Genomic DNA, 14,217 nt, shown 5'->3' with positions numbered 1-14,217 from the left:
TTTGAAGGCTTGCTGAAGTAGTAGTAATGTTCTGGTTCTGTGCCCCAGGAATGCTTGAAGCTCTGACCATGCATGACAGCTTTTCATGACACTTGGAAATTGACAACTGCCACTATTTACCCAAGTTCCCTCCGAATTCTAGTTATCCTTTCCTGCTGGGAGTGAAAACCAAAGAAAAACAAAGACGCATTTATTAACATTGCTTTTTGTAGTCATTTACTACTGTGTTGAATGTGTTTCTATAGTTTCAGACACCTCACTTGGCTCTCATCGATGAAGCAATTCATTATGCAAGGCCACTAATTTGTGCTTTTTCATGTCATACCTAATTTTTCAAGATGGTAAAATTTTGATCAAAAACATATTCGCCAATGGACTGCATTAGATGCTCTCTCTTGCTCATGTGGAGCCGCGCTCTCTCTTTGAGTCTTAGTCTGTGTAGCGCTTGTGTACTTTGTTGAGCATGTTCTGTGTAATCACCATGTAGATATGTGTAGTGTTAGAAGGTTTTTGTTGCGCCATGTACGTGTTTCCTGTTTTTAGAAGCTTAAGTCTGTCTGATTCGTGTCATATTAGCATTTCTATTTCTATCAGTTTCATGGGTAGTTACCTGCCCATCCAAAAGTCCTCTCCCTTCGGAGTCACCAATCTGTGTATGCCCTGTCAGTTCCCCTTTTGCCCGTATACTTCCTGTGCAAATTATTGTACACATTTATAGTAAATTTTGTTATTATTCAGTACTCTGGTCTGCTGTGTCTTGTTTGCTCCACATTTGAGTCTCTGACCTGCTCCGTAACGCCATGAAGAAAAGAAAATGCATAAAATTGTAGGATTTCTCATTGCCATCAATAATAAAAGTTTGTGGTTTAAATATGTTTGCATATCTAACTACAAACTGTACTTTTTCCTCATACAACACAATTTTTAGAATTAAGTATAAATCAAGTAAATTAAAGTGTCTTGTTAACCTGAGCGAGTCCAAATGTGTGTCACTCACCTATTCACCAATGGTTGAGGAGTTAAAATGATCAACCCTGTGATTTGTGGACCTGCTTTGCCACTGAAGTTACAGCTATAGTCATCCTGACTGCATTAGTTGTACATTTCTCAGCTATGAAGACACATCTTTCTTTAATATAAATATGTCCAACAACATAACAACCTATGATAAATCATTAACTCATTTACCACATGGAAGTAAGATAAGATCCTGTTTACCATACGAACAGTTCATAGAGCTTAGAATTATTTTTACATACATTGTGAAAAACAAACTCCTTGGCTCTGTTAATCCAAAAACCCATTTGAAAGTGCTTAAGGCTTCAATTTCAGTTTTGTGTGACTGGGTTAATACCTCCTATTGAATGTATAACCTGCAAACTGCTGCGTGTGGTTAATTTCTTTTTTATGCTATGCCTCAAATTACTTAGACGTGCCATCCATGTAGTGTGCTGAATGAGCTAATAAAAACAGTTTGGACCATTAATTGCAGAAGAAACATGAACTTAGTCAGTCACATTATGGTAATGTAATAAAGGCCAAAAAATGTCCACAACACACCGACCCCTCATTTTTTACTCATCACAAATCTTGGTAGATACTGTAAGTTCATTCATTCTTAGCCTGTACTGGTTTACTTGTGATTCATGCTTTTCATTTGGGTTTTCTGAGTAGCCGTGACAGCAATGCTGACTTTATTATTTGAGAAGGAAAAGCCAGAGGTAGTTGTGCTGTCACAACTGGATATATAATTACAAGGAAAGCTGAAGAGCAACTGCCTAAACAATATACAATCATGTTTTCCTATTTGTCTCTTTGTGTCTTTCACGTTCAAAGTTATGCGTCTGTTTTTTCTTTTTCTCTTCCAGTCATGCTGGATAAAATGTTCAGAGAGAAGGCTTGTATTAGCAAGGCATTGCCAGTGGTTTCATCATGTCGTCTGGGGTGTGCTTTAATGTGTGAGAAGAGGATGGCACGTTTAAGCAGCAGACTGGGCTGATGGGCAGCTAACTGAGATTCATGGTCCTAAAACTATAAAATTGCAGTTAAGTGTGAGAGGGGAGGTGAAGTGCAGCTAATTTCTTCCAGAATGCACTGAGTGGAAATAAGTTATGTAAATACTGTATATAAAGTATGACACAACTTACAGCAGCCACTCCTGTGCACAAGCAAATGCATCCTCATTGCAAGTCTCAAGTGTGGAGGTGGAGGTTTGTGTCAGGACGGGCTACAAGACCCAGATAGCAAACTATGGGTGAATCAATGTTGAATCTATGTTGAGACCTAATGTCGAAATTATACAGAAAGCGCAAGGTTGATAAAATGTTGAGTCAACGTTTGCTTTTCAACCATAAATCACACTTTACCCAGACAGCAAAAGATGTTAAATCAATGTTGAATTAGGGTTAAGAAGGTTGAATTGTGGTTACGGTTGAAGATTGATGGTTGGATCAACGTTGATTCAACAACATTTTGTCAACATTGAAGTTTGTGTTTAAAAGATACCATTGAATCTACATTGTATTTTGGTTTAATTAAAATGTTTGACAGGTCAATGTTTAATTAATGTTGAATCTATGTTTGCAAACATGTATTCTAAGTAAGCAAACGTTGACTCAACATTTTATCAACCTTGCGCTTTCTGTATAATTTCGACGTTAGGTCTCAACATAGATTCAACATTGATTCACCCATAGTTTGCTATCTGGGGACCTATTGCCAAATTTGATCATAAAACAAATGGAAACTGACGACCGACTGTGGTGATCCCCTAAGGAGCAGTAGGAAGAGGAAAAAATACGTCATAAACTTCACCCTGTCTTACCAGTTCTATAGAACATGTACATATATACCCCCAATCCCTGGTCAAAGATAGATTTTTACACATAGCAGGCATATTGTTTGACCTCCAGTATTTAATCATCTAATTTTCGTGTCACTGCTGTTATATTAATAGTAATAGTATACCCTATATCTCAAATGCTTGAACAGGAAAATACAGCACCCGGAAATTTAAAATGATATATACTGTAGCTTAATTTAACTATATGTGATAGCAAACCTTTACCTGAACAAGACAATATGTATTTTTACTGAAGTAGTTGAATTAGAACATGAATTAAATGACATGGATTGACCTTATCAGTAATTTGTAACAGCAGACAGAGTAGTACTGTGTATGTGTCATGCCCTCTGCCTCTGGAGCAAGATGGTGGTGGGTTTTCCTTCCCTCATTCCTCATTCCATGTGTGTGTGTGTGTGTGTGTGTGTGTGTCTGTGTGTGTGTGTGTGTGTGTGTGTGTGTGTGTGTGTGTGTGTGTGTGTGTGTGTGTGTGTACTTGTTTCTGCTATTCCGGTGGGGACTTTGACCTGACTATTTGCTATAAAGGTGGGGACTTGTCTTACGGTGGGGACCTAAAATGAGGTCCCCATGGGTGGCAACACCGTTTTCTTGGCCATATTGTTGTTAATAAAAAATGTAAAAGTGCAAAAACGTTTGTTTAGGGTTAGGCATTGATTTGGTGATGGTTAAGGTTAGGGTTAGGGTAAGGGTTAGGAGTTAGATATGAATGGGAGTCAATGGTAAGTCCCCACCGGTATAGAAAAACAAACGTGTGTGTGTGTGTGTGTGTGTGTGTGTGTGTGTGTGTGTGTGTGTGTGTGTGTGTGTGTGTACTTGTTTCTGCTATTCCGGTGGGGACTTTGACCTGACTATTTGCTATAAAGGTGGGGACTTGTCTTACGGTGGGGACCTAAAATGAGGTCCCCATGGGTGGCAACACCGTTTTCTTGGCCATATTGTTGTTAATAAAAAATGTAAAAGTGCAAAAACGTTTGTTTAGGGTTAGGCATTGATTTGGTGATGGTTAAGGTTAGGGTTAGGGTAAGGGTTAGGAGCTAGATATGAATGGGAGTCAATGGTAAGTCCCCACCGGTATAGAAAAACAAACGTGTGTGTGTGTGTGTGTGTGTGTGTGTGTGTGTGTGTGTGTGTGTGTGTGTGTGTGTGTGTGTGTGTGTGTGTGTGTGTGTGTGTGTGTGTGACAAGGAGGGCAGGTGTTCTCCATCCAATCAACTGAATTGGTGCACAAGCAGGTGGGAGTAATCAAGACAACTACCTTCTCCCCATATAAGCAGACGGTGCACTTCATTCTGCATTGGACTGTTGAACAGCCACATCTAGACTCCCACCTGCTTGTGCTCACCTGGACTTGCCATTATTCACCACAGCAGCTATATCATTGTTCAACCCGGTTTGTTGGACCTCTGGAACCCTCTGCTCTCTGGTGCCTGCCTTCAGCCACCAACCTGCTGCCACAAGCCACCTGCTCCCCGCTCAGCTGCTCCCAGTGTACCACCATAGTTAAGTTCTCCCTTGATCTCCAAGCCAGAGAAGCGTTGTGTTTTTGTCGTGTCAGTGTTTCTAGATCAGTCGTTTAGTTGTATAGCCTGGTATTGGTCCATATCTTGTTTTTGGTGCATAGCTATAACTCCACTCATTCCCTAGAGGGCCTTATGCCCTGTATTGTTCTGGTCACTTCCTGTGTAATGTATTATTTCCTGTGTAGTCCTTCTGGCAGTTGTTGTAGTTCTTTATACCTTTGTGCTTGTTGTAAATTTTCCTATAAATTGCCAACGCCTGGTGTCGTGTCTCTGCTCCTTCACTTGAGCCTCTGTTCACAGAATCTTAACTGTGTGTGAGTATATACACTGTCCTATATACTATGCCCTACTTTCTATAACCCTTGCCTGCTGTCTGACCTGCCCTGATTATGTCATGTGGGGTATACCATCTGTGTGTGTACAGCATCTGTGTGCATGCAAGCACAAATGTCTGTAGCTTTTTGAGATTAATAAAGAAATTCTGTACAAAAAACAAGGACTTTAAAAATGAAGTAGTACACTTTTCAGGCCACTGTGAAAGGCTCTACTGTTGTTTTGAGGCTCTTCTCTGCTTCTCCACTCAGGTTTGTTCATTTCCTCTATGTATGTTTCTGTTGGGTCATGAGCATGACCCATGAAGGAGTGAAAGGTCAAGTGAAGCTAATGTTACTAAAACTTAATAATAATAATAACGGATTAGATTTATATCGCGCTTTTTTGGCCACTCAAAGCGCTTCACAATGGATCCATTATTCATTCACTCACACATTCTCACTACATTTGTAGCCACAGCTGCCCTGGGGCAGACTAACAGTTGACTTTAAAAAAATTTGACTTCCATGCACACAACCCTGGTTGTAAATGAAATGGGGGTGGCCAACATACTCATTTGGTCTGGTCTGACATGTGGGTGCTCCCTTAAAACAAGCTTAGTCATAGTACAAAATCTACACTATTAAGATTTTCTTGCACTGAAAAGGAGACGCTTTCCAATGTCATTATACACTGTATAATGACAATAAAGCATTCTATTCTACACTGTCACTGTTTAATTGGCATAATATCTAGGTTTTTAACACTGATTAGAATAATAAACTTATGCACACTGTTTCATTTCTCTGCATGCAAGAGATTTATCAATACTGGTAGGGAACTGTCTTCTTGGACCACATGTATGTTTTCACATAGCAGTTACACTGGAGAGGAACATTGGTAAACACTGTTGTGGCAAAAGGACGCTTTGCGGTTTGGTGCCTTTAATTACATGTCAACAGTGCATGTTAGTAACTACTATTAGTACTTTTATCATATGACATCATCAGGAATCTAATTTTATCAGACGGTCCAGTCACACAGACATCACTGGCTTCAGCTCCTAATACGGGCCAGAGCAATTACACATTATAACCTATAGGCCAAGGTCAAATGTGTTACATCAAAACTGCAATAAATAAATTGACAGGGTGAAAAAATGATCAGTTTCTAAAATGTTTCATTAAGGCAGGAATGTTAAGCAGAGGATTATTTTATCTCCTTCACAAGGCAACACAGTGTAAGCGTCACAACAAAAGTGCACGTGTGGGCTGATTTCCTACCACAAAGTTGCTCTTAAGGAAATCTCACACGATTTGTATTACAATTCTGAAATGCCGTGATTTATTTCAGTGTTTTTGATGTTTGCATTGCTTCTAGGATTATCAAACACAATAGAATGTCAAACTACAGCAAGTGTTCTTCCGACATTAATGTTGATCTATATATAGACTCAGATCAGTTGTGTGCAGAAGTCAGGTTGGTACATAGTTAACAGTCCTATTTGACAAATGATAGAATCCATATTATAGCAAGAACCATTTAGCTAAGTAAAGAGAAACAATTGTCCATCATTACTTTAAGAACTGAAGGTCAGTCAGTTCTGAAAATTGTAAAAAAAGAAAAAAGAAAAAAAAAGGAATTTAATTTATCCCGAAGTGCAGTCACAAAAACCGTTGAGCGCTTGGACGAAACTAGCTCACATGAGGACCACCTCAGGAAAGGAAAACCAAGAGAACTCCAGTCTCCTGAATGAAAAGCCCCTAGTTAACCCATTCAATCAACATATCCAACTCACGCCATGACCTGTGTGAAAAACCCTATGATTGGCTAAAATGTCCATCACGGGCTGGATTTTATAAAATATAAAAACAGAGCCGAGAGAAAATGCAGATGTCTGGTTTGCTTTCAGGCAAACATACATTGAATTATTGAAACATTGAACTTAAAATATTTCCATACCTGAGTTGATTCATGTTGTATTCCTTTTGAAAGCCCTGGGAGTACACATTTTCCTTTGAACACCACACTCTTCCCCTCCTTCCAACGCTCAATTCCAGAGCAAAAGCAACAACAACTACTCAGTTGGCCATAAAAAGATTCCTAATAATCACGTTTTTTCTGCCTTGCACCAGTCATGATTGAACAATAGACATATGACACGTATCAGCACCCTGCTGAAAAATAAACACGTAATAAGCTGACTGGCCATTTGGGTTGGGTACTGACAAGAAGTTCCAACTTAGAAATCGTTCCAAAATTCCAGTCCCTTAGGATTACTAAGAAACTGCCATTCCTGTATATTGATTCTGAAACTAATTTCCCTCGTGTCAGCAAATACACAGTGTACTGTACACACTGCAGACATCTACCAGGACCTAGCTACCTGTCTGCACCATCTTTTATGTGAGCTCAACACCTGTATGTCTTTACATCATCTAATGCATTTCTCTTAATAAATAGTGAATTTAACATTATTCCCAGTTAACCTACTCAGATGCTGCTGAGCTGTGTGACTAGCAGGTAAAAGCCACCAACTATGTGACTGTGTCACAACATGTGGAGTAGTCTGGCCAGAAAGATCAAGGAAGGTGGTAGGCAGACTCAGCAGACTTCTTGAGAACAAAAGAGATGAAGATTTTATTTTACAGTACTTCTCCGTTGATGTGAGATTTATGTTACAAAACAATACAGAAATAGTTTACAAAGAAAAATAATTTCAAAATTAACTCATAGCTACTTAAAAAAGTCACATTGAGGAAGCAAACTCTCTGCCCCTTATATAGGGCGCTCAGCCCAGATGCAAACAAATCTGTAAACAATCTCACTGTACACACTAGAAACCTGTTGGCATTTCTACATTTCTCTCTGTCTCCCTATGAAAGCTAAACATGTGAAAGCAATACTGACTGATGTCTTTTAATACAAAAGAAACATTCTTCAATAAGAAAAAAAAAACTTGGTCTGACAACTCTGACATCACCAACACCATAAATTCAGGAAGTTTTGGGCAGGCCCCCCTCCCAAACATTAGTCCTGCATGGTGATCCAGAACAAAGGAACAAACAACTAAAACACATTTCACCTGTAACTTAATCAAGGATAACTGATACTAATTATGACGGCATGTTTTACTTTAATCCTCCATATCATGGATGTGAACTGCAACATGATATTAACACAAACAAACCAGGGATAGTACATGCTGCAATGTTACATTAGCTTGGTTAAATTAAAGCAAAATACACATAAGGATGTTGTGTATGGTGTAATGTGCAGCATGAAAGCATCAACAGACCAGTGGTGAGGAGAAATGAGAGTTCTCACCCACTTTTTCGCACAACAATCATGTTAATTTAGCAAATACTTTACAAGGACTTATAGTAAGCAAAATAAACACACATCTATTCAACAAATCACACAAAGGACAGCATCATCACTACAGTTACAAATACATTTTCTGGTTTTGTGTATCTCTTGGTAACATTTATTAGCTGTATGTAGTGTTTCACACGACTCTGCTGTGGAGAACTCAGGAAGGACTTGATAATATGAAGAGCTCCTGGGGGAGTGCTGTGGAGTTTCAAAATTCTGCCTTTCTGTGCCTTTTCCAGCTTTTTTTTAATTCATGTAATTATTAAATGTTTGTTTAGTTGACAGAGATGGCCTGTAGTGGAGATCCTTTACTTAAGTAAAGACTTAGCAGCACACTATAAAAGTATTCCTTAGAAAATGTCAGTTTAAGTAAAGTATGGATGCATAATCAGGAAAATGTACCATGAGATTAAACACAAAAGTACTCAATACAGAAAAATACTCCTGTGACTGTTATACTATAATACATTGTATCATGTCATTAGATAAGTATTACTCCTGCATTTATGTAAAAGTGGAATTTTGCTGTTATTCTTATCAATTCTGATTGTTTGAGTGGTTAGAGTTAGCAGAATCGAAATGGATTGAAAACGCAAATTACCTTCATGGCCATGGAACTTCATTCTCCATAGAATCTGAACCCTACTCCAAATCCTAACAATCAACTCAGCACTAACAATACCTAATAATAATTAATATCTAACTACAATCGTTAACTTAAAAATACTCAGTCTTGTTTTTCTTATGGCACCGTCTCACAATGGCAGTATCAAGTAGCGAGGCAGTGCACAAGAGAGTGCTTCTATTTTGTAGCCATGTTTACCCTGAGAAACACAAACGCCAATCTGATATTTATGTATATCACATCGACAAAGTTAGAGAACCTGCAAGAGACTGATTTTTTTTCTAATATGGTCAAATGTTGTGCAGCACAGGCCCAAGCAGAGATAACCATAGTGACACCACTGGCTGTTTTCTCAAACCTGAAAATATATTTCCATTTTTATGAAATAGGCATTAAGCATTACTTGATTTATAAAAATAGTAACAATTCTGTAAAATATTACTCTAAATTTGTCTATGCTTTCACCTGAGCAGACAACATTTACACGAAGCCCAAAGAAATATTTCAGCCATCTTTGTTCAAGATAACTGTCTGCAGCAGACGAGGTGGTGGTGGTCAATATTTCATGGGCCTCAGTCACCTCTCATCAGCTCTGTTCCACTGAACTGTATGCAAATCACCAGACAGCATGAAGGAGAGATAGTAAGTGCTTCAAATACTCAGATGTTACTGTTTTTCTATTAGGGAGGCATGGCAGATGAAAGAAGGGCATGTGGCTCTGTAGTAGTGACTGCACAATAAAAGGACAACAAAGAGCTTATCTGTTCACAACAAGCCATGTTCTCAATGGCTTGAACAAGTGATACAAACAGCCACTAACTCCAGTCTAGTTCATAATACTAGATTTTGGTGATAAATGAATAGGCTATAACAAACTATTTGAGGTAGACATAATATCAATTACGGTAACTAAGGCTTCTGAAGTAGCAAATTCTAATAGGGGAAGGGCAGTGGCACATCTCTGACACATAACCTCACATGGATGTAACATGCAACAAATATGAGGATACATCATCACAGTCCAAACAGGCATTCCTGCTTAGGGACATGCAGCCCACAGCTGGGTGTCTGGGGGCGGGATAAGGGAGTGGGAGACTGGCTCTTTGTCCCTCTGGCCCACTTTGACAGCATCTAGCCCAGTATTTAACACTATTTGCTTCCCATGTAAAACATGAGCCCCCGTTTAACCCTCTGCAGACACGAGTTAGATAATAAAGGTAATAATTCAACAAATGACGGCAGACCAGTGCACAACTTCCTTGTAGAATTAAGGGACGCGTGTGGTCCGACATAAAGACAACACAAACAGGTCTGCTCGGTCACTACATGGCACCAACATTCAGCTACTATCCCTGTTCAGTGTTTGGAATAACGTAAAGTGGTGCTAGTGATTTCTGCAAAACAAACAGCTTGGCGATAACAGGCCTGAATCACAGAATCACTTTGTCAGAGCTGCACTTTGCCTACTATCACCGACCACAGAGGGGACACGTTTATTAGAGACGCATGTCGGCACAAAGCAGAATAGCATCATCAGATGGGACACCTCAGGAATGCACAGAGACCAGTAAGACAACCACACAAACAAACAAACAAACAAACCCAGTGCTGACAACTGGCTGTAGTCTGCTTTATTCAAGCCTAATAAAACCCAGCTGGTTGCTTAATATCAGACTCACCTAATTTTTGCTCGTCTGCGTTCAGTTCACTAGAGATAAGAAGAGTGAGTCCACATCGTGTTTTCTGTCCGCTGTCCTCCCACAGCCCAAACTGCTTTTAAAGGACCGCAGACATCGGTCGCTTTGTGGTACACTGCTCTCCTGCGTGTGTGTATGTGCGTGCGTGCGCGCGCCCGCGCGCGTGCAGCTGAAACGCCTTTTCTCCTCCAAGAGCTGCATTGTTGACATTGGTTTCCTGACGTCATGCTGGCCCTCATTCACAGCGGCTCTCCATCCCTTCAAGCCCCGCCCTCCCTGACGGTGCAGACACAAACTATTGGCCGTGACGTAGCCGACACCTTCATGCTTTCCGCGTCCGCAAGGGTGCGTAGGAGATAGACGTCATCTTTCACCCAAGTCCGCGAGGGTTCACGCGGTCACCAAATTTGGCTGCACGCTACGGTCTGCTCTGTCTGCGCACAGACTGCACATATATCAGGAAAACAAGCGGCGTTTGAAACTTGAATCAAATGTCTGGGGAGAGACTGTACATGAATGCTGTCATACACACCTTTATAATTAAACATTTAAAGAGTTTTAATTGAAGTAGTTGCTTTGGAGGAACCTTTTTTGATCATGCTTTCATCTATTGAGCCCAAATATAGAATGAAGTCCTCATTTCTCCAGAAATCATCTGCCATGCTCACACACTGTACCTGGCACAACTCGGGAATAATCCCAAATGTAACATGCTCCTGAAAAGGGATGACCAATATGTTTTCTAGGGCCTGTGAGGGAGCTGGAAAGCATCCTTCTCACCGGGGATAAAAGAACACCTGCTTACTGACAAACTGATATAAGTTCATTTATTATTTTGCTTTGTGATGTGAAAAAAACTGTCAATCTCTCTCTTTTTAAAATTCACTTCACAAGGAGTGTTTTCATGGAGTGCTTAGGTGAAGATATGGCCACAGATCAGTTGTCATTTACCTGATTAGGCTGAATTGAGTGATCAGAGCGGGGAGAAGGGAGTGGTTAAATAAATTTAAATTATGTAAAGACGTTTTAAACAGAAGTGTTTCCAGGTCACGGGATTGTCACTGAGGTGAGAGGAGATTTATAAAGGACAGTTGAACAGTCAATGCAATGTGTGAGAAGGAAGGGGTCAGGCTGAAGCTGATGAAATCTGCCACCATGTCTGCACCTGGGTGACTTCTTTGTCCTGCTGGTGTGTTTTGGTGAGCTGTGTATTTTTTATGTGAAAGGTAGTAAAAATTGGAGCTCCGGAACAAAATTCTTTGCTGGTCAGCTGCTCTGATTGTTTCATCACGCTTTGCCCTTTGATGCCATTTGGTTCATCGAGTTTGTGGAGGTTTACTACCATCCCTGCATAATCAATGTCAGTATCGATTATTGGTCATTTTAAAAGGCCAATAATCAATATGTGTAACTGTAACATTAAAGGGTAAAGTTATGTGATAGCATGGGTCATTCATGACTAGATTTGCTCATTAAGAAGGATTATTATTACTGAATATATACATTGTTATATGTTAACAGCACATGATTCCAATCAGCCTCTCATTCCTAACTTGGCTTCATTAATAATGATCCTATAAATAAATATGTACAGTAGAAATAAGAGTGATGACATTTGAGTGGCTCATGATACTATGATGCGCTTCAGTTTATTGTGAGTTTGACAACACCAGTTTGTGTCCTGCCGTTCAGTCTGCTGCTCTTCTGTTCTGTCACTTTTATTGACCACTAAGTTCCATATCTGAAAGCATCAGTGTGTGAATGTGTGTGTGAATGGGTGAATGTGATGTATCTTGTAAAGCGTTTTGGGTACCTTGCAGGTATAGTAAAGCGCTATATAAATACGGACCATTTCTTATTGTTTTCCAGATACTGTTTCAGGCTCATCTATGACTGTCTGGCTGTACTTGTTTTTCATCTTCTTCAAGATGCTCTGCTAGAGAGATGTGTCTGTCAGTTAGAGCAGACTGTTATAGTTACAGTAATCTGATTTTAGAAAGATGTTAGAGTACTCTAAATGGCATTAGCTGCAAGCTAAGAGACACAGCAAAGCTCATAGCAATAGCCTATACCACCACTGACACTAAGTTAGAGTTCCATTTAGTACTGTTTAGATTCAACAAGCCTGGCAGCAATCATGACTGTATCTGGTGAAACTCAACTAAATTGCCAAGTGAATTTGGTAGATTGATACTTAAGGGGAAAATTGCTTTTTCACATGGGGTACGATGAGCTGGACCGCATTTTTCCTTCAATAAATGAAATAATCTAAAAACTGCATTTTGTGTTTTCTTGGGTTATCTTTGTCTTATAACAAAATTAATTTGATCTGAAACATTTAACAGTGACAAATACGCACAAATATAACATACCTGTTGGACAGCCAATTCTTTTTGCTGCAGTGTTCACTTAAGACATTGTGTATCATGGCAGTCTTAAGGTTCCACGATGTCCACAAGCTTCATGTTGTATCTTTGATCACTCCTCTTGACAGAATTGGTGCAGGTAAACTAAGCCTTTCTGACAGACTTGTTTCTTCAGCACAATCCATAGATTTTTGATGGGATTTAAGTTAGGAATTTGGGAAAGATAGTCTAAGAAACCCTAGAGGTAATCTTCCATCATCATAACATTTACTTTATGTGGCGCACCGATTCCATTGGCACCAAAACAGCCCCAGAGCATAAAACAACCACCATCATGCTTGACAATACTTTAGTGTTCTTGGAATTAGGGGTCTCACCTTCCTTCCTTTAAATAAACTTCTTGTTGTTGTCAAATGGCACTTTTTTTTTTATTTAATCCAACCACAGGAAGCTCCTCCTGAAGGCCTTTTCTTTGTCCATGTGATCAGCAGCAAACTTCAGCTGAGCCTTAAGGTGCTGCTTAAGAGAAAGAGCTTCTTTCTTGTAGGGCAGCCTCTCACAGTAATGTAAAACACACCTGAGTGTGGACACTTACACCTGTGTTGCAGCAGCTTCTACTTTACTGCAGATCTGCTTTTTGTGATGCTGGGTAGACTCTTGACCATTCTGACCAACTGTCAGTCCACAGCAGGTGAAAGTTTGGGTTTCTTCCTGATCGTGGCAGTGACACAACGGTGTCACACACTATATTCTTGCACTATATACTTTCAAACAATATTTTGCACAGATGATTTTGGGATTTTTAGCTGCTTTGAAATGGTTACAAATGATTTTCCTGACTTGTTTCAGTCAATGATTTGCATTTTCATACATTTGCTGAGCTCCTCAGACTTTCCTACTGTAGTGTTTGTGTCTGTAGCAGTGTGTGTCATGAGTGTATCAAACTGACCCCATTTAAAGTTGACTCAGAGAAGTGCGCAGCTGTAGTCAATTGTAATCACGAGAAATTAAGAGGTCATGCGACCAAGAAATCTAATTAACATTACCTACATTACCAAAGCTGATGGTTGCTGTATTTATAACTTTGACTGAACAGATTGTCATATTTCCAAAACACTTATAACAAAATAATGAAAGAACCACATTGCATGTTTTTAGTGAACAAGACATGTGTTTCAATGATTGCCTCATACAAAATGAAGAGTTATAAGACGCACTGGAAACTCTGCACTGGACTGTCATGGGATGCTTGGTCTTTACAAGAGTATTCACACTTTCGTTTACAACTGTATATTGTGAAATTGTAATTGGTTCATACTTATATAGCACCTTTTAACCTATGTTAGGTTGCACAAAGCTCTTTACAATGTGTTTCTCTTTCACCCATATAAGCACATACCAACACCAATGCTCTATGAGTGTAGCCAACATATACTGACAGTCAATAGAAACTTTGAGG

The 14,217-nt window shown here is 39.5% G+C and overlaps 1 protein-coding gene across 1 annotated transcript in view; it reads right to left on the bottom strand.

Annotated features, from left to right (window-relative positions):
- LOC110967876 (transcription regulator protein BACH2-like) overlaps positions 1-10,653 on the bottom strand; it is a 33,655-nt gene extending 23,002 nt beyond the window's left edge. The window contains exon 1 of the mRNA XM_022217622.2: positions 10,375-10,653. The gene's annotated coding sequence lies outside the window, so the exon portion shown is untranslated. The remainder of the gene's footprint in view (positions 1-10,374) is intronic.
- Positions 10,654-14,217: the final 3,564 nt, after the last annotated feature.

This window comes from Acanthochromis polyacanthus, chromosome 1, assembly GCF_021347895.1.
Source record: "Acanthochromis polyacanthus isolate Apoly-LR-REF ecotype Palm Island chromosome 1, KAUST_Apoly_ChrSc, whole genome shotgun sequence".
Classification (NCBI taxonomy): Eukaryota; Metazoa; Chordata; class Actinopteri; family Pomacentridae; genus Acanthochromis; species Acanthochromis polyacanthus.
The sequence above is the reverse complement of the archived record's forward strand: the minus strand, read 5'-3'. Positions and strand labels throughout refer to the sequence as shown.